This window comes from Sarcophilus harrisii, chromosome X (assembly GCF_902635505.1).
Source record: "Sarcophilus harrisii chromosome X, mSarHar1.11, whole genome shotgun sequence".
NCBI classification, from domain to species: domain Eukaryota; kingdom Metazoa; phylum Chordata; class Mammalia; order Dasyuromorphia; family Dasyuridae; genus Sarcophilus; species Sarcophilus harrisii.
The window spans coordinates 26,773,104-26,797,561 of NC_045432.1; the positions used below are offsets into that span (position 1 = coordinate 26,773,104).

Here is a 24,458-nt window from a genome sequence, read left to right on the forward strand (position 1 = left end):
GAATGCAATTTTTGCTGAGGACTGCTTTCGCTGCTTTCCAGAAGTTTAGGTACGTGATTTCATCATCACCTGTTTCTCCCATAGTTAGTAATAGGACTGTTATTTAGAATTTCATTGTCATCTCCATTTGGGTTTGTGTGGGAAAGATTACTTGGTGTAGTGGTAGTGTATGATAGAGAGAGGAGACTATTGTAGAGCAGGGGAGAAGAAAGACATTGGAAGGAATAGAAGGAGAATTGCAAAAGAAATAGACAATGGAAGATGGTAGGGAGACAGTTGGGGACAACTGCATAGCACTGCAGTGGATAGAGTGTTACGCCTGGAGTCAGGAAGACTAACTTCCTTTAATTCAAATCTGGCTTCAGATACTAACTAGTTGTGTGCTTCTGGGTACCTAACCAACCCTGTTTGCCTCAGTTTCCTCATCTGTAAAATGAATTGGGGAAGGAAATGGCAAATCACTCTGGTATCTGTGCCAAGAAAATCCCAAATGGGGTCATGAAAAGTCTGATATGACTGAATGACAATAGGGAGGCAAGTTAGGTGTCATGGTACATAGAGTATTTTAGTAGAAGTAGGAAGATCTGAGTTTGAATCCAGTTTGATAAACATTCTAGTTATATCATTCAAACTGTCTAAATCTCAGTTTCTTCTGTTCTAAAATGTTGGAACTAGACTCAATAAGCCCATAATGTCTGTTCCAGCTATAAATACATAATAATATTGATAACAGAGAGAAAAGGATAAGATCATTTGATATTTGGGTGGAAGGAAAGATATTAGAGGGAAACTTTTAAGAGAAGGAGGAGAGAGAGATAGAGGAAAAAGGAGAAAGATAGGGAGAGGGAGATGATAATAAGTAAGGAAATTAGGGAAGGAACCTTTATAAGGCAAAATGAGGAATAGAAATAAGAGACCATAGGTGAGGAAGAGATTCGAAGGAAAGAGGTACCTTGAAGGTATAAAAGAAGCCAGATAAATATCACTTTGTTTAGAGTACTGTACTTGGAGCTGAGTTTATTTCAATGCCATCTCAGCCACTGACAATCTCTATTTCTTTGGAGAAGTCACTTAACTATGTTTAGCCTTAAAATTTATGGGACTGGATTTAATGGCTTTTAATGACATTCCAGCTCCATGATCCTCTGGATCCCAGACAGAGAAAAACATTTCCACTTGAGATTAAGCTTAAATAGATGGAGACAGAAGGAAGCAGTCACAGGAAATTAAAGAGTGTTCCGTGGGGGTGGAATACGTAGAGCAAAGGAACCAGGTCTCCCTGTGGACTCTTCCTGGGAGTAAGAATGACCTGAGTCAAATTCTTAACATTTTGAATAAATACTTGATGCCAGATAATTCATTTGCAGTGCATCAGCCTCTGTCTGGTGTTATACTAATATTTGGACTCAATGACTCCAAAGGTTTCTTTGAACTTTAATCATTAATCAATGATGATTGGGGCAAAAGAACAGACCCCTTTACTAAGGAGAAATTAGAAGAAGAAAATGGTTTTGAGGAAAGAGAGAGAGGAGGGGAAAAGGGAAGGATTGAGAGAAATATTGAGAGACACAGAGAAAAACAGAATGAGATAGTCAGATATATATAAAATTAGAGAATGACAGTGATATAGAAAAAGAAATCCAGAGATAGATCCAGTGAGAGAAACAGACAGTGACAAATATAGATAAATAGGACAAGATAGAGAAGAAGGGAGTGAAGGAAGAGACAATTATGGAGGAAAATGAGAAATAGCGATAAGAGATTGCAAGAGGAGGGAAAGAATCAAAGGGAAGATGCACCTGGCAGGTGTAGAAGAAACCATACAGGTGTCCTAGTGGTTAGAACACTATTCTACCTAAAGCTGTAGTACTCTGGAGAAATAACGTAATAGGAGTCAGCCTGTTTTCTCCTCAGTCAATGTATTAAGTCAGAGTTGATGATGTCTAATGAACAACCAGATGTATGATCCTCTGGATTCCATAGAGAAAAATGGATGTGCCCTTTGGTGCAAGATTCTGATAGAGAGAGATGGTTAGGGGGAGATAGGCATTGAGGATGAGAAGGAAAAAGAAAGAAGCATCAGTAGGAAAGCATGGCTTGAGTTCAAGTCTTAGTAAACATTTGGTATATTTGACACTGAGGAATTCATTTACATTGTCTAAGGTCCTCTCTTCTGTTATATCATAATAAAAATGAGCTCAATGGCCCTTAGGGCTAATTCCAGCTCCAGATGTATGATTATAGTCATGAAAGGAGAAAAAGAAAAGACTATTTTTTAAGAGAGAGGGAGAGAGAGAGAGAGAGAGAGAAAAGAATCACTCATTGTGATAATGAACAATGGAAAAAACTATTGTGGAAGACAATGAGGAATGGAGATAAGAGACCAAGGTGAGGAAGAGATACAGAGGGAAGAGATTACTGGCAAGTGTAGAATGGGCCAGGTAGATGTCCTAATGGACAAACTACCCGATTTGGAACTGGCTGCTGGAGTTTAAATTCCACATTGGCAGCTCATAAACATTTTTACTTTAGAAAAGGCACTAAACTACTGCAAACCTCAATGATTTCATGGGTGTCAGAGCACAAGCAATGTCCACTTGGTATGAACTTTAAAATAGAGAGAGATGGAAGTAGAGGGAATCTGGCATTGAGGAAGAGTATAACAGCCAGATCTCTTAATGAATTCTTCTTGAAAGTCAGAGTGACCTGACTTCAAATCCTACTTCACATTATGAGTAAATATTTGACCCTAGGCAATTCAGTTACAGTGTCTAAACCTCTGGTCAGCTGCTTTAATATAATGAAATTGAACCCAGTCGCTGCAAGAGGTCCTTTCAGCTCTAAATCTGTTGGGTGGTAATTAGAGCAAAAGAGAAAAAGCTTTTGAGGAGGAGATAAAGAGATTAAAAAAAGGAAGAAAGAGAGACAGGGTGGAAGAGCGAGACATACAGAGAGACAGAGAAAAAGAGAGAGAAACACACAATGATTAGCAAGAGTTCTGAAAGAGACCATTGTGGAGGAAAAATGAGGAAGAGATGAGATACTTGAATATTTGACTTAGGACATTTCAGTTGCAGTGGCTAAGCTTCCTTCTTCTGTTATACTATAATAGAATTACACTCAATGATCCATAGGGCTAATTCCAGCTATAAACTGTGATCACAGTTGCAGAGCAAACCAGCTGGGCTTCTTAGTGGTTATATTATTTGGTGTTGACTTTGATTTAAGTTCCACATAAGGGCCTAAAAAAACTGTCTTACTTTGGAGATGTTTCTTAATCACCATCAGCTTCAGCTGTCATCTCAATTAAATTTACAGGGCTGGACTTAATGGTATTCATCTCCATGATCCCCTGGTTGCCAGATATTTAAAAAGGTGTTCACTTGGGATTAGCCTTGGAATAGAGAGAAAGTTAGGGGAAATCAGTCACTAAGGATTAAAAGATGACAGACAAGTATTCACAGGAAAAGGAAGTATGAGGATTGAGGGGAATATGAAAGGAAAAATAACCAGGTCTTCTCATGGACTCTTCTTGAAAGTCAGAATGACCTGAGTTCAAATCCTAGTTCACATGTAGGATATCTGTTTGATTCTGGATAATTCAGTTAGCATGTCTAAGCCTCCTACTCCTGTTCTTAATATAATGGAGTTGGACTCAATGACCCATTGGGTTCCTGCCAGCTCCAAAGCTATGGTCACAGACATAATAGAGAATAAAGAAAAGACTTCTTGTTTATGGGTGGGAAATAGCATAAGGAGAAAATGTTTTTGAGGAGCTAGAGAAGAGGAGAAGAAGAGGGAGAGAGGTGGGGGAGGATAAGAAAAGAGACAGAGATAAGAGGCAGACATATAGAGACAGTGAGAAGGAGCACTATGAAGAGGGTGAACAATCGAGTCAGGAGAAGTCAAGTGGGGAAAAGAATAAAAGGTAAAGCCTCCACTAGAAGGGAGGCTCAGCATGATGGAAAGACCTTTGAGCATCGAGTTAAGATATTGGAGTTGGAAAGTTGGTGCTTAATGTGTGATGCTGGACAATTCCTATTGCCTTGTTCAACCTCAGTTTCCTCCTCTGTAAATAATGTCACTGGCAGTGGTGGCCTTTAAGGTCTCTCTGGCTCTATGAGTTTATAGATGGGGAGAGAGAAAGGAAAGCCCACTGAGGGCTGAAGTAATAAGAGAGTGATAAATTTAGAGAAAAGCATGTAGAGGAGGAGAAAGGTATAGAGGGACAGGACCACTGGGAATGCCCTTTGGGGGCCTTTTGTGGAGCCTATATAGAGCAAAGTTTCCATGTGTATAAAAACCTGTTCCTCTGGGTCAATACGATCTGAGTCCAAAGGTTCTTCACACATTTTTACTAGATGTGTGACCCTGGGCAAGCCACTCAGTGTCTGAGCCTTCTTTTCTTCTGTTCGCAATGCTAGGCTCAGACTCGGTGACCTGTAGGGTTTCTTCCAGTGAGAGACAGGGAGAAGAAAGGGAAGTTAGGATTTTAGACCTGGGATGTGTCTGGGAGGCACCTCGGGGCCATTTAATAGAGTCCTCTGTTGGAAGGAGAACTACTGGAGTTTGCATCTGAACTCAGCATTTTAATATAATGGAGTTGGACTAAATGACCCATTGGGTTCCTTACAGCTCTAAAGCTATGGTCACAGACATAATAGAGATAAAGAAAAGACTTCTTGTTTATGGGTGGGAAATAGCATAAGGAGTTTTATCCTGTGCAAGTCACTTCACGTACCTTAACCACAGTTTTCTCTCCTGTCAAATGCTGGTGTTGCACTTGATAGTCTCCCATTGACCTACAGCCAAATGGTGCCGGGAGGGCAGAGGGCAAGCAAGCCCTGGCACTGATGCCATGTGTGTATGTTGGAATGAGAATAACAGTCATCTTGCCACATCTTGATGGCCTAAAATGTAGAAATTCCCCAGCTCCCTGGGTGCCCTGATACCAGAGAATCCCCCTACAAGGACAGGGTCAAAGTCTTATCCACTGTGGTGACAAGTACTTGCTTTCCTTGGATAAGAGACCATGCATTTTTGTCCAAAATGGCTCCTTGTTCAATTTTAATAAAATTTGGTGCCTTCCCCTTATCTTCTACCCTTGAATAAAGAGTATATTCATCTTAATGAACATGAGAAACATTCATTAAGTACCTACAACATGTCAGGGCCCATGTTAAACCCTGGAGATGTAAAGAAAGGTGAAAGGCAGCTCTTCAGGAGCTCCCAGTCTAATGGCACAGACAACAAGCCAACAGCTATGGAGGAGCCTTGCTGAGAATGGAGACCATTGCAGGCCTGGGGGACAGCCACTGATAATGGTTAGAGTCAGAAGATGGAACGTGTTGTTCCGAGAAAAAGGAGGCCATTGTCACTGCATTACATATGCATTATATTGGGGGAGTGTAAGGTGAAAGGAGACTGGAAAGGCGGCTGGTCAGGAAGGGCTTTGAAAGCCAAGCAGAGGCTTTTAGACCTCATTCTGGAAGCTTTGGGGGTCCCTGAGTAGTGGCCCTGCTGGGCCAGGCTGGGCCAGCCGGCTGGCTGAGCAGCCGAATGGAGGTTGGAGTGGAGGAGGGTGATAATGGAGGCGGGAAGAGCAATAAAAAGGGTCTTTCAGTGGCCCAATATGAGATGATGAGGAAGTGCCCCAAGGTGGGGGCAGTGTCACAGGACAGAAGTGTCACTTGTGAGAGGTGTGCAGAAGGTAGAATGGACAGGCCTTGGCAATAAATAAATAAATAAATAAATAGATAGATAGATAGATAATAAATCCTTTGGTTTTCCTTAACACCCAAATTTCCCCCCTTTTCTCCATCTATATAAACAGGAGCCCATCCTCTTGGTTCTCTTCCTCTCTCTCTCTTGTGAAACGCTTGTTGTTGAATGTTGCTTATTGTCATTGTGTTTTGCGTGCATGGAAGATTGTGAAAGCCCAGTTTCTTCCTTAGAAAGCTGTAGCTGCTTCCCTTCATGGAGAGTAGTCCTTCTCTGCAGGTTAGGGAGAGTAGATCCCCCACATGCAGGTAACTGACAGGACTCCAACCTGTTGGTGAGTTAGGGCCTGATCCTCTCAAAGCTGGAGCCATTGCTGTGCAGGGCCCAGCGCTTCAGAAATACCAGGGCCATTGCTGGTCCTCCTGACCTTTGTCCTGCCTCTGGACCGAAGTGACGAAGAGAGACAAGCTGGCAACATTCTGAAACTGTGCCTCACTGAAATCCAATTCATGTGCAAGTCAACTCATCCCCTCTCATCCACTATTTTGCTTCATATGATATCCTTGGTCCCCTTCGAAAATGAAGGATGAACAACAACAAGAAGTAGGGATGCTTTTAGTTTAGCTTTCTATCTCTGTTCTAGGGTCTCTGGCTGTTGTGCTTCTAGAAGGAGGTTGAGAGAATGATCCAAGTGTTTGAGGTTAGAAGGCTGGTCAGTGTAGTTCACTCTGAGTTGATGGAGTGATGGGACACTTGGGAGTGCTGAAGTGCGCGTATAATACAATTTTACCTTTATGAACAGTCTCCCATGGTACTGTCACTCTTCTACTCATTGAGTGGTTAAGAGTGGATTTTATGCAAGTTTCTTTGGTCCAAAGTAGACGAGTGAAACTTGTAGAAAAGGTGGTGATTCAGGTGTTTGTTGGTTGTGGCTTCAGAGGAAGGGCAGTTTTGTGCCAGGGAATTGGTTTAGTTGTGAACTCTTGATCCCGGCTGGGACCATCCATCTTGGTAGCTATACCTACTTCTCAAGGTTTCTCTTCAGCAGGTAGAGAGGAAAGATGTAGGGATCTTGTGCCTCAATAGGAGGAACACTTCCTTTGTCTTGCCAGCGGAAGAGCTGGGATGAAGACTTCAGATGGAACCTTTTGCTTCTTGACCTCAAGAGAAATCCTTCATTCCCCCATGAAATTAAGAGAAGGCATTTGCTAGGGTTGCATGTGTGCATAAATGAAGATGGCCAGTGATTGTGTGAGTGAATGTAGAAGCTCAAACACGTCACGAGGCGAAACACTTGTAAAGACTTGAATTAGGCCAATGGTTTGGTCTCCTGGCAGTGAGAATCTCTGGCAATCACTGATTTCTTAGCTAGCTGAGAACATAGTATACCTAGAGTCCTCCTGCCTAAAAGAGTCTCCAATAGTGTAGACCCTTTGGGAAAATTAGACCCAAGGAGAAACCAAACAAATAATCACAATCCTAGAACTTCTCTTGCCTCAGAATTTTCCCTTACCAACTTATTTTATGTCCTTGAAAAGGGAGCTTAGACCTACAATAAAAGATTTAGTGTCCTGAGACTTAGGAGAGGATGAGCAGTGCTTTGAGTGTGCTTGGTTGTTCTATGTGGCATAGAGTATATGCTGTCAATGTTGTCTGTACTTTGTGTCCTTGTAAGTCAAGCTGAACTTTTTCCTAGGGTCTGATCAGCCAAAGGAAAAAGGGTGAAAGGGGCAAGATCTCGTTATTGAAAATTTCCAAACTTTGAATGGATATCATCTTATCCCTGTATTCCTAATTCTGGCCAAGTTAGGAATATGGGTTGCAGGGGGAGGAGAGGGAAAGGGGAAAAGCTCATTCATGTCTATTTCAGAGAGAGAGAAAGAGAGACTGGAGGATTCTTTTTTGATTTGCGGAAATTTGTGAAATTGCAAACTAACTAGAGAAGAAATTTATAAGTTAAATGTAGTCCGTTTAATGTGCTCTTCCAAATTCTGACAAGAATTGAATATTCATATATATATATATATATATATATATTTCTATATCTTATTGGCTTTTTTCAGATGAAGTATCTTAGAGCTGCCAAAAATGGAGATTCGGTGGAATCACATAGAAAATTCATTCTAATCCCTATACCATTCTTTTCCTTCCTTGGAAGACTGAAGGATTTATTGCTTTTATGGAGGGAAGGTGATTTCAATGAGTAGGAGATTTTCAGCCCTTAGTAGAATTGAAGCTAGTTTTGTCTCCAGTGATTCCAAAAGTGGCAAAAAAAAAATAAGGCAGTCAATTTGTACTTTGAAGTTTTAAAGCATTATCTAACATTTAAGAAAAAGCTAGTGCAGTAATGCACTAGAAAGAAAGCCTTTTTTAAATCAGAATGCAAAATGGAGTAAGGGAATAAGGAATTTCATTTTGGGAGAGTAGTTTATCTGACTTCTCTGGTCTTCTGTGACTCATTTAACTGAATCTAATTGCTGAGATAAATAAGAAGCAAAGTCACTGAAAAAGAATTAAGACGGAATATTTTTTTTAAGCTTTTAATTAGAGAACCAAATTGGAAGGGTTTTCTCGGTAGAAAGAGAAACTCTCTGTAAACCCTGAAATTTTAAATTTTGATCAGGGATAAATAAAGTTTTAAACTGAATTGGAGATGTACAAGGAAAATGTGCTTAAGTTGCAGAGCAGAGATTTAGGTGATTAGAGAAATTAGTCCCAAGATGGTCCGAGACATGCTTTGGAGGGAGAGAGGTACGAGATTGAGAAAGTCACAGTGAAGGAAGGAAGGTGCAGCAGTAGACCAGGTGTGCTGAGAGGCAGTTCTAGGGTGTGTAGGGCTCAGTCTAGTTTAATCCCAGTCAGAACAGAGAGAGGACTGCGCCTTTCTTAACATCTCTTAAGTATTCCCCCCTTCTGTCCTCTGACATGGCCCCCACTCTTGTCCAGAGCCTCATTACCTAATATCTGGACTATGACAATAGTGGCTCTGCTCCAGGTCTTCCCCTTCTACTCCACCCTCCATTGGGCCAAGAATGCTTTTCCTAAAGCACAGGTCCAATCATGTTCCCTTTGCTCAGTAAGCTTCAGTGGCTTCCTACTGCCTTCAGAATCTAACAAATAATATTTTCTTAGCAGACCAGATCTCTTCCCCAGTTGCCCTTCCTGCATTTGCAGTCTTGTTCTACTTTATTCTCCTCCACCTCCTCTGGGTGCAGCGACATTATCTTCCTTGCTGTACCTTGAATGTGAATCTGTCCCCTGACTATTCATATTTTCAATGGCTTACCACCATGATTGTAATGCTCTACGTGCTCAGTGTCATGGTGGATGGTCCCCTGTCCTTGGGGTCCAGACTGTTTGTGTTCTCATTCTGACTCACACCGTGGCAAGTCATGTTACTTGGGGAAAGTCAATCGACTTCATTCAGTCTCAGTTTCCTCTTCTGTAAAATGATGGGGCTGGATGTGACGTAACTTTGTAGCTCTGTGACCCAGTAGATGAGAGAACGAGAAAAAAGAAAGCCCCTCCCCTCCACTGTTAATTTGTGAGTTAGAGAGAGTTGGAGGGAAGCCAGCAGTGAGGAAGATCAGAGAGAAGCAATGAGGCCTGGGGGCAATGCGTGAAGTGACACAGGCTCCTAGAGGACACATCACTGTTGTGGACGGTCCTGAGGCCCCAAGTTCAAATTCTGCTTCACAACATGCTTAGTCGTTGTGTCATGCTGGGAAAGTCACCACTTGTCTAAGCTGCTTTCTTCTTCTTTAAAATGATGGAGTTGGACTCAGTAGCCCTTATGGTTCATTCCAGCTCAAAATGTCAGATAATCTCAGTAACCAAGAGCTTATGCAAAGCTTTCTTCTTGTTTAAGATGATGGAGTTGGACTCAGTAGCCTTTATGGTTCATTCCAGCTCAAAATGTCAGATAATTTCAGTGACCAAGAGCTAATGCAAAGCTTTCTTCTTGTTTAAAATGATGGAGTTGGACTCAGTAGCCTTTATGGTTCATTCCCGCTCAAAATGTCAGATAATTTCAGTAACCAAGAGCTTATGCAAAGCTTTCTTCTTGTTTAAGATGATGGAGTTGGACTCAGTAGCCTTTATGGTTCATTCCAGCTCAAAATGTCAGATAATTTCAGTGACCAAGAGCTAATGCAAAGCTTTCTTCTTGTTTAAAATGATGGAGTTGGACTCAGTAGCCTTTATGGTTCATTCCAGCTCAAAATGTCAGATAATCTCAGTGACTAAGAGCTAATGCAAAGCTTTCTTCTTCTTTAAAATGATGGAGTTGGACTCAGCCCTTATGGTTCATTCCAGCTCAAAATGTCAGATAATTTCAGTGACCAAGAGCTAATGCAAAGCTAAAGCTAAAATGATTTTTAGATTAGAGGGACAATAGGGCAAAAAGCTTCTGAGTAGCACATTGAGAGAAGAAGTATATTTTCTGTGGACAGTGAGTTTTCTGAGTGGACTGTCCTTGGAAGTTTAGAGCTGAGTTCAAATCCTACTTCAGAATTCAAATAAATATTTGCCCTGGGTAATTCATTTAAGAGTGTCTAAACCTCTCTTCCCTTTGAGATAATATAGTTGAGTGGGATGAGCCTCATGATTCCTCCCAGGTCTAAATCTATGATCATATTAGTGATGGAAAGAGAAATAAAAAAGCATAGTTACTATTGAGTGGAAATGATAGTAAGAATTTTGAGGAAGAAGGGAGGGAGGAAAGAAGCTGAAAGAGAGAGGGACAAAGGAAGAGGGTGAAGGGGGGTGGGAGAGGAGAGACAGAATCAGATAACCAGCTATAGACATGAGACAGAGGCAAAGAGCAAAACCAAAAATAAAAGGCGAAAAAAGACTCCTTCAAAAGGAGCAAAGAAATGTGGGAACAGACCATTTTGGAGGATAGTGAGATAAAATGAGGAGATGAAAAACAATGTAAAGGAATAGAATTCTTATGAAACGTGGTGTAAATTAGCTAGGTACCATAATGGTCAAAACATTTTATTTCGAATACTGTTTGAGATTCAATTACATATTGGGTCCTGACAAATTGTGTACCCTGGAGAAGTCCCTTAACCAGTCTCAGCCTCAATTTTTATCTCAGTCAATTTATGGGGCTGAACTTGACGGCCCAGGGTGATCCTCTGCTTATAAGAGAATGAAATCCCATTTGGGATTAATCTTGGATTAGAGAGAGACAAAATTAGAGGGAATAGGTCATTGAGGAAGAAGGAAAACAAAGGCAAGGGTCCCCAGGAAATGGATGTGTGAGGATTAGGGGATTACATAGAATTAAACAGATATCCTAGTGGACTGTTTTAGGAAGTTTGAAGGATTTGAGTTCAAATCCTAGTTAACATTTGTAATAAGTGTTTGGGTAATTCAGTTAGAGTGTTAACCTCTGTCCTATGTTATATTATCATAGAGTTGGACTTCATGGCCCCTTGGGTTCCTTTCAACTCTAAATCTATGATTATATCAATGATTGTGATAAAAGGACAAAAGCTTTATTTACTGATAAAATTAGAAGATACAAAAGCTTTTGAGGAGGAGATAGATCCAAGGATAAGAGGGACAGCCAGAATCAGAAAGAAAGAGAAAACAATAAGAAAGAATAAAGAGAGGTTGAGAAGAGACAGATATATGTATATTATGCGCACACAGGAAGATAGAGACAGAAACAGAGAAAGCGAGAGACAATTCTGGGAAATCAATTTGAGTGACTAAGCTACTTGCTTCTATTATAGTATAATGGAATTGGATTCACTGGCACCTAAAGTTATTTTAGTTTTAAATTTATGAACATAATCATGAAAGGGGAAAAAGAAAATAGTAGTTATTATTGGGTGGGAATTAGAGTAATGAGAAAAAGCTTTTGAGTAAGAAAGAAAGAAGAGCTGGAGAAAGAGAGTAAGAGAGGTGGAGAGAATCATATGATAATGAAAGAAGGAACCATTAAGAATGAAAATGAAGAATAAAATATAAGAAATCAAAAGTGAGGTAGAGATGCATAAGGAAGAGACACTTGGTTTGTGTAAAACAGACTGGGCAAGTGTCCTAGTGGATAGAATTTAGAATTAGCTTTCTGAATTCAAATCAACCAGAGCTGCTGACAAGCTCTGTTTCTCTGGGGAAGTAACTGCTGTCTGACTCAGTCTTCTATTTAGTAAAATCTTGAGACTGCACTTGATGGCATCTAACAGTGTTAAAGTTTAATGATCCTATGGGTGGCAGAGATAGCAAAGAAAATCCTTGTGGACTTGTGTTACAGAAGAAAGAGTTAAAGGGTATAGGGCACAGGGAGGGGAGAGATACAGAGAAGGGGCAACTGGGAAATAAGGTTGGTTAGAATATGTTAGAGAAGAGAGAAATGAAAAAAATTTAGAGAGTGGCAGTAAGATATTAAAAGGAAGTCACGGATAGATGTAGGAAGAAAAACAGAGAGAGGAAGACACAAGATGGAGAGAGACAGAACCACATGACAATGAGCAATGGAGTGAGGGGAAAAAGCCCTCACCAAGAAAAATGAGGAATAGAGAAAATAGACTTTATAGTCAGGTAGAAATACAAAGGGAAGAGGCTCCTGCAGGTGTAGAGCAACCCAGCTTGGTATCTTAGTAGTTAGAACACCCTTCTTAGAGGGGACCTGCTGGGTTTAAGCCTCCCCTCAGCTGTCCATAAGCTATATTCCTCTGCAGAAGTCACAGTCAGCCTCAGTTTTGTCTTAATTATATACTTATTTGGCTGGCTTTGATGGTGACTCTGAGCATCTGGCTGCCAGAGAGAAAAGTATGCTTACTTGGCTATCAGCTTGCAAGAGAGAGAGAGAGAGAGAGAGAGAGAGAGAGAGTTGGACATCCTCAGCCATTGAGGGTGGTGAGCCAGAAGGATGAGTTCACAGGAAATAGAAGTGTCTGCAGTGAGGACAGTATGGAGACCAAAACAGCCAATTCTCCTAGAGGACTGTTTCTGTAAGTCAGAAAGTCCTGAGTTCAAATCCTAGGTAACATTATTAACATTTGTCGCTGGGATATTCAGTTTGAGTGACTAAGCTACTTGCTTCTATTATGGTATAATAGAATTGGACTAAGGGGTCCCTATGGTGGATTCCCGCTTTAAATAAATGAACAAAGTCATGAAAAAGAAAAAAAATTAGTTATTATTGGGTAGGAATTAGAGTAAATTGAAAATGCTTTTGAGGAAGAGACAAGAGATGGGAAAAAGAGAGAAAACGAGGGAGGGAAGAATGAAAGGAGAGAGGGAAGGAGAAAAAAAATAGAGAATGGCAGTAAGATAAATGTAGAAAACAGACAGATGAGCGATATACAGGAAATGAGATACAACCAAGAGAGACATTGATTCAGAGGGAGAGACAGAGATAGAAAGACAGTGACACACAGGGACAGAAAAGAGAAATATAGAGATAAAGTCAGAGAGAGAAAGAGAAAATAGAGACAAGAGAGAGAAACAGAGAAAGTGAACCCTTTGATAACAGGCAAACGAATATATGAAGGGCCATTTTTCAGGACAGTGAGCAACTGAGCAAGGAGTTAAAAAATTGTAAAGGGATAGAACCTCCTAAAAACTGTGGGGCAAACTAGTGAGGTTTCCTAGTAGTTAGTTTAGAGCATTATACTTGGAGTTGACTGAATTTCAATTCCACATCAGGGGCTGACAAGCACTTACTTTCAAAAATCCTTTAATCACTGTCAGCCTCAGTTTTCATTTCATTCAACTTACGGGGTTGGACTTGATGGTTTTAATGACCCTCCAGCTCCAAGATTCTCTGGGTGCCAGAGAATGAAAAACATGTTCATTTGAGCTTAATCTTGACTTAGAGAAAGACAGGGAAAATCAATCACTGAAAATGAAGAGACAGAAGCAAGTGTCCATCGAAAAAAGTAATATGGGAAAATTTAGGGAAATATGAAGAGTCAACAGCTAGATATCTTAGTGAACTCTTCTTGGAAATCGGAAGGATCTGAGTTCAAATCCTAGTTAGCGTTTATAATAAGTGTTTGACTCTGTGTCATTCAGTTAAAGTATCAGCCTCTGTCCTCTCTTATATAATCACAGAGTTGGACTCAGCGGCTTCTTGGATTCCTTCTAGCTCTAAATCTATGATCATAGTTATGATAGTGCAGATAAAAAAGAACAGTTAGTATTGAGTAGAAGTAGAGTAAGGGAAAAAGTGTGAAGAGGAAATAGAAAGAAGAGAGTTAGGGAGAGATGCACACACATCCAGAGGCCAAGAGACAGAGAAATAGAGGATACTGAGTGTCTAAGCCTCTAATTCTCTGTTGTACTACAATGGAGTAGGGCTTAGTAGCCCTGAGGCTACTTACAGCTCTCAGTCTTGGATCCTATTGATGAGAGGGAGCAAAAGCTTATTTAAGGGGAATTAGAAAAAGGAAAAAAGCTTTTAAGGAGGAGAGAGAAAGGGAGGGTTTGAGAGAGAGCTGGAGAAAGAAAATAATGGAATGAGATAGAATTAGAGACAAAATTAGAGAATGGCAGTGATATAGAAAAAGAAAACCAGGCACAAATAGAGCAAGAGAGATAGCGATAGTCTCACACAGAGACACACAGATATTGAACTAAGGAGTGAGAGAAGAGACCACTATGGAGGAAAATACGTAATAGAGATAAGAGACCAAAGGAGAAATGCAAAGGAAAGAGACAGCCAGCAAGTGTAGAAGCAGCCAAAGAGGTGTCATAGTGTTAGAGCACTCTGCAGGGAGTTGAGTCATTGAATTAAAATCCCTTATCAGCTGCTGACAAGCTCCGTTACTATGGAGAAGTCATGTAACTACTGTCAGCCTCAATTTTCTCCTCAATAAAATGATGGGGCTGGACTTGATGGTGTCTAATGACGCTTCAGCTTCATGATGCTGTTTCCAGAAAGAGAAAAGATTGTCCCCTTGGGACCTAGGCAGGAGAAGAGTAAATGGGACACGCAGGAGGAGAGCTATCTAGAAGTGAGACCAGTGGGAAGGGGAGTAGAAGAAAACTTTCCCACTGGACTTGGAAGTCCTGGGCTCAAAACCTACTTCTCATTGTAAGAAATGTTTGACCCCAGGCAATTCATTTAGAGTGTCCAAGCCTCTGTCTGCTATTATACTATAATAAAGAGCTGGACTCAATGGCCGCTAAGGTTCCTTCCACCTCTCAATCGGTGATCATATTTATGATAAAGAGGAAGAGAAAAGATCACTTATTAATGAATAGGAATTAGAGTAAGGAAGAAAAAGCTTTGAAGGAGGAAGGAGCGAAAGGCAGAAGTAAATTGAAGAGAGACAGAAACAGAAAGAGAAAGGAAAATCTAGACAGAAAAAGAAAAGACCCCTTATTACTGGGTCGGAATAGTAGCAAGGAAAGGAAAGCTTTTGAGGGGGATTGGGAGAGGAAGAAGAAGATGGAAAGAATCAGGGAAAGAGAGAGGGAGAGACAGTGATAGAGGGTGAGAGACAGAAATACAGAGAGAAAATCGTATCAACAAAGATAGACAAAGGTATATATGACAAAAGGTGGCAAGGCATCGGAGGACACCACATTAAACTTTGCATTTACAGTTTGAATTTAAATGCTGCCTTATGGGCTGACAGGCTGATTCTAATGAAGTCACTTAAACACTGTCAGCCCGAGATTTCTCCTCATTAAAATCATGGGGCTGGATTTGATGATATCTAATGACAGTCCAACTCTGTGATGATACGGGTATCAGTGCGAGAAAAGCAGGTCACCTTGGGATTCCAATAGGTAGTGAGAGTTGGAAGAAATTCTGAATGAATGAGGAGAGAGACCCAGAGAAGGCCCTCCTGGAAAGGGGGATGGTAGAAGGCGTGTCTCACCGAGCTATGACTCAGTGAGCTCTTGTTGGAAGGCAGCAATCCCTGACGCCAAATCCTGCCTTGCACTCACTTGCACGGTAGCCTTGCTTGCTGCTGTTCAGTCATTTCAATCCTGTCTGACTCTCTGTGACCCCATTTGGGGTTTTCCTGACAGAGATGCTGGGGTGCTGGGCAGGTCGCTTAAATTATCCAAGCCTCACGTATCTGTGCTCTGCAGTGCTATGGGTGGAGTCCATACCCCCAAAAGATTCCCTGCAGCTTTTATCTCTGTTAATATGGGAGATAAAGAGCCAGGGAAAGGACCATATATTGTTCATTGGGATTCAAAATAAGAGTCTAGGGTTTTAGGAGGGCAGAGATACGGTAGTAAGAAGGAAAACAAGGAAGAACAAGAAAGGAGAAGGCTAGTGGGATGTGATGCAAATGTGGGTTAGATTGAGGGATAGATTTGGGAGTCGGGAATAAGTTAAGGTTAGGATTAGTGAGACAAAACTGGAATAGGAGAAATAGTGACATAAAGAGAAATAATATAGAATGAGGAAAACAGACCTCTTGGTCATTGTCAAGGGAGTATGGAAGAGGTCAGAAGATAGGGAGGTGAGAGACAGAGGCAGAAGCCCAAAGTGAGGGATAGACAGCTTCAGTGGGGGCTGGGAGAGAGACAGCAAAGGGTATAAAATCAGGCAGTTATTCAGCAAGCATTTATTGAGCTGGTAAATGTACCAGGCAGCACACTATGCCCTGGGAATACAAATATAAGAAGACAAAAATAGAATCTCTGCCCTCAGAGAAATAATTGCAGCAGTGGAAGGTAGCTTAGTAAAGAAAGCTGAAAATTGAATGTGGCTGTGGGGGAGGAGCGTAGCCAGTGTGGGAACAAGATGGAGATTTTCCAAGTATATCTTGGCAGGAGAGGTAGAGCTGGGTGCCATGGGGGGGATCCATCTATTCATAGAGAAATGTCCTAGGTCTGATGGTTCTTCTGAGGGGTAAATTCTAGTTTAGAAGAGGTTTCTAGGAAGAAGATGCTCCTGAAAGAAGTCCTGAAGAAAAATGAAGAGCACTAGATTTTGGAGTTGTAAGTATCTGATTTCCCTGGGTCGGTTACCTAGGTAACATATTAATCTCCCCTGGAAAGGATTTCCTCCTCTGAAGAATGGTGCCTCTCAATTGGATGGATGGCCTGTTAGTTTCCTTCCAGCTCAATATGCCTGGCAATAAAGGCAAAAGAACTCCCTTTTGATTCTGGAAACAGGAGATAGACATTGAAGGAATAGACCATAAAATAGAGGGGTGACAGTCAGAGAGAAATAGAAAGAGAATCACTTGACAATGGGCAAAAAAGTAAGGGAAGAGATCATTGTGGAGGACAGTCAATAATGGAGGAAGACCATAGATGAGCAAGGTAAAGTCAAGGGCACATAGCTCAATTTTAGGGTAATCCAGCTAGGAGTAATCAAACTTATATATAACTATATGTAGTTTAAATCCCACATTGACTGCTGACAAGCTTTGTTACTCTGGAGAAATGATTGTTAGCCTCAGTTTTTCGTTTAGTAAAATCATAGGGCTGTATTTGATGGTGTCTAAAGACGCCCAAGCTCTGTGACCTTTTATGTGTCAGAGAGCATAGAAAGCCCTTATCTACTTGGAGTGGCAGAAGAAAATGAGAGAGAATAGGACATAAAAGAATAGAGACAGAAGGGACAGCTGCCAAAGTGGCTGTGAAGGATGTGTATTTCACACATCTAATTCCCTTAGTGGTCTGAGCTTTGATATCTTGTTGAGCTGAGGTCAAATCCTCCTTAACATTCTATAGTATTACTTGAAACTGGGCGATTCAGTTCGAGTATCTAAGCCTCTGTTTCTAGTATTATAACTAAATGGAGTTGGATTCAGTAGCCCTTAAGGTTCCTTCCAGCTACAAATATATGATCATCTTGCTTATAAAGAGAAAAAGAAAAGACCACTTATTATAAGATGAAAAGGAAAGAGTAGGAGACAGGTAGATCAGAGAAAGAACTCCACTCCATTGAATAGGGCAGTGAGAGATAGCTTCAGTAGTGGGGGATGGGAGAGAGACAGCTCAGGGTCTAGAATGAGTCACTTATTCGGCAATCATTTATTGAACTGGTAAAATGTTCCAGGCAGTAAACTATGCCCTGGGAATATCAATATAAGTAGATAAATTAGAATCTCTGCCTTCTGAGAAATAATTGCAGGGGTGGTAGTAAAGGAAGCTGAAAATTGAGTGTGGCTGTGGGGGAGTAGTGTAGCCAGTATGGGAACAAGATAGAGATATTCTACGTATATGCTGGCAGGAGAGGTAGAGCTAGGTGCCTTGAGTGCCCTCCATAAAGGCAGGTGCTAGGAGTAGCCATCCATTCAGAGAGGTGCCACAGGTCTGATGTTCTTCTGAGGAGTAAATTCTATGCCAGAAGAGATTTTCCCCTGATAAGGGGTTTCTGGGGTCTGGTGGAGAAATCGAGAAGAAAAATGAAGAGCATTGGAGTTTGGAATCATAAATACATGGGTTTAAATCCCACCTCAGGTAAGTTACCGGTAAAATAAGATTTCCTGCTCTGAAGAATGGTGGTTCTCAATGCGATGGATGGTCTGTGGCTACCTTTCAACTCACTATGCCTGGCAATAAAGGCAAAAGAACCCCCTTGTGATTCTGGAAAGAGGAAAGACAAAGACATGAAAGGAATAAACCACTGAGTACAGGAGACACACAGAGATAAAAGACAAATTAGAATCGGGCCTGGTTTAGGGAGGGGAAGTTAGTTGTTCCCGAGAAGGAGAGAAAGAAAACCACTTAATGAGAAGGGAGTGACGGAAGATACTATTGTAGAAGACCATGTTAAACTGAGGAAGAAGATCTTAGATGAAAGAGAAATGGAAAAGTAGGGAGAGCGCTCAGTTACAGGATGAGCCAGCTAGGAGTCATAGTGGGTAGCACATATTTGCAATTGCCTATTTGACTGCCAATCCCACATTGACAGCTGAAAAATTTTGTTGCTCTGGAGAAGGCTTTTAACTATTGTAAGCCACTGTTTTCTCCTCATTAAGTATATTGGGTGGGATGTGAAAGTGACACAACAATGATAAGATCCTCTGGATTCCAGAGAGAAAAGAATATGAAATAGACATAGATTTAGAGAGAATCTGATATTGAGGATGAGGAGGAAAAATGCATCCACAGAAAATAGACTTTATGTATTATTCATCAAATATGTAGATGCAACCAACAAGATCACCTACCTAACTCTAGGAAATGAGGGTGATCTGGATTCAAATCCTATTTCACATATTAATGTATTATGCTGGGCAGTTTATTTCAATTATCTAAGCCTCTGCCCTCTCTCATAGTACAATGGAGTTGGACAAATTGACCTCTAAGGTTTGCTCCAGCTCTAATTCTGTGATCATATTGATTATAAGGATAAAAAGGAAAGATCCATTATTACTGACTGGGAATTAGAGCTAAGACTAAAAGCTTTTGAGTGAGAGAGGAAAAAACAGATGGGACGATGGAAGGGAAGAGGGAGAAAGGAAAATAGAGAGAGGAACACATAGATATTAAGAGAAACTGAGAAAGATAAGAGAATGAAAAACAGAGGTACTTAGATAGGGAACCATATGATAATGTACGAGGGAGTGATAGAAAAGAATTATGGAGGAAAAGAAGAAACAGGAGATGAAAGATAAGGGAGAGATGTAAAGGAATGAAGGAACACCTAACAAGCATGGGGCCAACCAACTCAACTCATTTAACCAACTCAACTCTTGAGTGTTTAAACCTCTATTTCGCCTATTCAAATTAATTGGGTTTGAACTCAGTGGCCCCATAGGCTCATTCCAGCTTTAAATCTATGATCATAGTTTTTTAATAGGTAGAAAAGAAAACACTAATGAGTATGACAGTAAAAGGAAAAAGACTTTTGAGGAAAAGATTAGAAGGTGAAGGAAAAGAACCGAATCAGAGAAAGAAAGAGACAGACAATACAGAATGAAAGAAAGGGATAAGAAGAGCAAGTTGGCAGTGAGCTATGAAGTGAAATACAGAGACAGAAGGGAGATATGGAGATGGAAATAAAAAAACTGATAATGAGTAATAGAATAAGGGAAGAATTAATAATTAGCTAAATGAATAAAGAGAAAAGACTCCAGGTGATAGATGCACAGGGAAGAGACACCTGGCATGTGTAGAACATAACCAATTAGGTGTCTTGGTGAATACAGCACTACTTGGAATTGAGTTTAAATATTAGACAAACTCTGTTCCTTTGGAGAAGTCATATAAGTATTTGCCTCAGATTTCTCCTCTCTATAGGGCTGGATTTGATGGTGTCTAATGATGCTCCAGCTCTCTGAACCTCTACATTTGAGAGAGAGGCAAATCTACTTGAGATTTAGCCTGAATAAAGATAAACAGGTAGCAGGAATCAGGCTTGAGGATAAGATGAAGACAAGGAAGGGTTCCCAGGAAATAGTAGATATGAGGGAGTAATATGTAGAGCCAAAGAACCAGGTTTCCTAGCGGACTCTTCTTCGAAGTCAAAAGACCTGAGTTCAAATGCTAGTTCAAATATTTACAGAAAGGGCAATGCAATTAGAATGTCTAGGGCTTCTCTCTGTTGTTATATTAAAATAGGACTGAATGACATCTAATGGTAATTTCAGCTCCAATTTTAAGATTATAGTCATGAAAAAGGGTAAATGAAAGACCAGGTGTTATTCAGTGGGAATTAGAGTGAAGGGAAAGCTTTTGAAAAGGAGACAGAGATGGAAAGAGACACAGAAAAATCCAGAGACCAGTTATTCAATGGGAATTAGATTTACAAAGGAAAAGCTTTTGTGAAGGAAAGAGATAGGGGAAAAGAGACACACAGAATAAGACATGCAGAGAGATAGAAACAATTAGAGAAAAAATAGAGACCATTTATTAAGTGGAAATTAGAGTTGAGAAGGAAAGAGAGATACAAAAAGACAAATACAGAGAGACAGAGACCAGTTATTCAGTAGGAATTAAAGTTAAGAAGTAAAAGCTTTTGAGGAGATAGAGACGAAGAGAAAGAGAGAAAAAAAAAAGACAATCAGAGAGAGATAGAAAAATACAGAGACCAGTTATTTTTCAGTGAAAATTAGATTTAAGAAGGAAAAGCTTTTGAGAAGACAGAAGTAAAGAGAGAGAAAGAGATAGATGGAAAAAGACGAATACAGAGAGATGCCAGTTATTCAGCAGGAATTAGAATTAAGAAAGAAAAAGCTTTTGAGGAGACAGAAAAATACAGAGTCCAATTATTATTTAGTGGAAATTAGAATTAAGAAGGAAAAGCTTTTGAGAAGGAGACAGAAAGAAAGAGATAGAGAATGAGAGAGAGAAAAATACAGAGACAAGTTATTTTTCAGTGGAAATTAGAGGTGAGAAGGAAAGAGACAGAGACAAAGAGACAGATACAGAGAAACACAGAAAAATACAGAAAACAGTTATTCTGTGGAAATTAGAGTGAAGAAGGAAAAGCTTTTGAGGAGATAGAAACAGAAGAAGAGAGACAAGAGAAAGACAGATAGAAACAAAGACAAAGACAGGCAGAGAGAGAAAGAGATAGAGGCATGGAGAAATAATAGAGATAAAATCAGAAAGAGGCCGAGACACAGAAACAGAATGAGATACAGAGAAAACCAGAGATATTGAGATTTAGAAAAAGGGAAATTGGAAAAGGGAAAGAAAACTTCATCATAAAGGCAATGAGGGAAGATAGCATTTTGGTGGACAACAATCAATTGGTCTAGGAGACAAAAAGATTGAAAGAGATTTAAAGGGATTTCCCTTGGGAAATGTGGGGAATCCAGATCTAAGGTTTAGAGCATTATACTTCTGAGTTGACCAAATTTCAATTTCCCCTCAGGGGCTGACAGGGTGTCTTATTCTCGAAAAGTTTCTTAACCACTGTCAGCCTCAGTTTTCATGTCAGTCATTTTATGGGGATGGACTTGATGTTATGTAATAACCCTCCAGCTCCATGATCCTCTAGTTCCTGGAGAGTAAAAATCATGTCCAATTGGGATTAGTCTTGGAAGAGAGAGTGAGAGAGTTAGTGTGAATCAGCCACTGGGGATGAGAGGTAGAGAGGCAGGTGTCCTCAGGAAATGGAAGTATAGGGAGTTGGGGGGAATATGTAGAATAAAACAGCTAGATATGCTAGGGAGCCTTCTTGGGATTATGAATGATCTGAGTTAAAATCCTGGTTTTTTAAAATAAAAATTGTACCCTAGTAGTACATTTAGAGTTGTAGCCCCTATCCCGACTCAATGACCCCTGGGCATCCTTCTTGCTCTAAATCTAAGATAGTGTTTATAATAAGGAACAAAAGAAAGGGCCACTTATTACTGAATGGGAACGAGAAAAAGTCTTTGAGGAAGATGTAGAGAGGAGAGAGAAAGGAAGGGATAGAAAGAGACAATTTAAGTGGCAGAGATCTGGAAGGAAATAGAATGATAGATAGAAGCACATTATTATTTAAATATAAAGATAGTGGCAATGAGATAAGACACCAATAGTTACAGACAGAGAGAGAGAGAGAGACTGATGGACAAATACACCCATATGATAGATAGCAGGGTAGTGAGGGAAGAGATCATTATGGAGGAAAATGAGAAATAGAGATGAGACCAAAAGTGATAAGACACCTAGGAAGTATATAATATGCCAGCTAAGGGTCACAGTTACTAGGATGCTCTACCAGAAGCTGAGCATTTAAGTTTAAACTGTACCATAGCTCTGACAAGCTTTGCTCCTCTGGTAGCCAGTAGGAGAAAAAGTGGCCACTTGGAATTAAGCTTGAATAGACAGAAATAAAGTTAGAGGGAATCAGGCAATGAGAAGAGAATTAAGACAGAAGAAAGCACTCCTAGGAAATAGAAATGTGTGCTGTGGGAGGACTATATCAAGGAAAACAACCAGGTCTCCTGGAAGTCATAATAAATTCAGTTGCATTCTACACCTCTCTCTGTTATTTTACCATAACATAGATCCAATGGCCGCTAAGTTCTAGGGGTTCTTTTAGCTCTAAAGCTGTGATCATAGTTATTATAGAAAAAGAAAAGACCCACTTGTTTATGTTTGGGAATTAGAGTAAGGAGAAAGAAACAAGAGAGGGATTCAGGGAGAAAGAGAAATAGAGAGACAGAGAGTGGCAGGAAGATAAAGATAGAAAACCAGAGGCAGATACAACAACAGGGACATTAATACAGAGTAAAGACAGAGAGAATCCTATGATAATGAAAAAGGCAGTGAGAAAAGAAATTAAGCCAAGAAAACCAGCAGTAGAGCAGGGACACCATTTAAAAGCAGGTTGGTGTCCCAATAGTTAGGGCACATCACATGGGACTGCCTGACTCTTTGATTTTATATCCCACTCCAGCCACTGATGAGCTTTGGCACTCTAGGAAATTATGTAACCAGTGTCAGCCTCAGTTTTTTCTTTTGGTAAAATCATTGGGCTGGATGTGATGGTGTCTAAAGAGGCTTAAGCTCTCTGACCTTCTGGATACTAGAGAGAACAAAGAAATCTCATGTAGACTTGGGACAGGAGAAGAGAATTTGAATTAGAGGGAATAGTGCATCAAAGAGAATGGAGATATAGAGAAGAGACAATTGGGAAGGGGGATGGGAATTACGTGTATTCACAGAGATATAGAAACAGAATGCGATAGACACAGATTTTAAATAAAATTAGAGTGGTAGTAAGATGGAAACAGAAAACCAGAGGCAGATACCAGAGGGAGAGAGAGACATACAGAGAAAAATATAGAATAATGCACGAGGAAGCATGAGAAGAGACCATTATGGAAGAATAAGAATAGACTAGAAATAAGAGACTTCATGTGAGGGACAGATGCAAAGGAAAGAAGCACCTGCCAAGTGTAGAACAAGCCATCCTGGCATCCTAGTAGTTTGAGTACTACACTTGGGCATCGACCTTTAAATCCCATCATATCCTCTGACAAGCTCTATTATTGTGGATATGTCACTTAAACACTGTCAGCCTTAGTTTTAAATTTATGGGTCTGGAATTGATGGTATCTATTGAACTTCCAGATGCCAGAGAGAAAAAAAAGATTTTCACTTAGTGTTAAGGTCAACTGGATTAAGATATAAATAAAATCAGGCACTGATAATGAGAAATAGAGAGAAAAAAAATCCAGAGAATAGATGTGAAAGACCCGAGTTCAAATCCTTGTTATTCAGAATAAATATTTGACTTTGGGCAATTAAGTTAGAATATTTAGGCCTCTGCCTTCTGTTATAGTATAATACAGTTAAACTGCAGTAAATATCTGATCATAGTCATGATAAGGGAAAAAGGAAAAAAACAGTTATTATTGGGTAGGATTTAGGATAAGAAAGAAAGATTTTGAGTAGGAGATAGAAGGGAGAGAAAGATTGAGAGAGTGAGCAAGAGATGGAAAGACAGACAAATAGAGATAAAGATATAGATTGACAGCGAGGTATTAAGAGAAACCCATAAAAACAGAGAGAGAGAAGAAAGGAGAAAGGGGAGACAGAGAAACAGAAAAAGAGACAGAGAAGGAAGTGTAAAGGGGAGACAGATTGAGAGAATAAAAGAAGGAGGGAGAAAGGGGAGAGAGATGGGCAATAGAAACGGATATAGATTGAGAAACAGAATAAGACCAAAAGATTAAGAGAATAAAAGAATGAGGGGCAGAGAGAGGAGGGAGAAAGGGGAAACATTAAGGGGGAAACAGAGAGGGAGAGATAGAGATAGAGATATAAAATGAGAAACAGAATAAGAGAAATTCGAGAGAAGAGATTGAGACAATAAAAGAGAATGAGGAGTAGGGAGGGAAAAAGGGGAAACA

The 24,458-nt window shown here is 40.2% G+C and overlaps 1 long non-coding RNA gene across 1 annotated transcript in view; it reads left to right on the top strand.

The window, feature by feature from the left end:
• LOC116420220 overlaps nt 1-24,458 on the top strand; it is a 61,735-nt gene that overhangs the window by 23,056 nt on the left and 14,221 nt on the right. Inside the window, exon 6 of the long non-coding RNA XR_004230506.1 lies at nt 1-24,458. This exon is cut by the window's right edge and continues 14,221 nt beyond it. This is a non-coding gene — a long non-coding RNA (uncharacterized LOC116420220).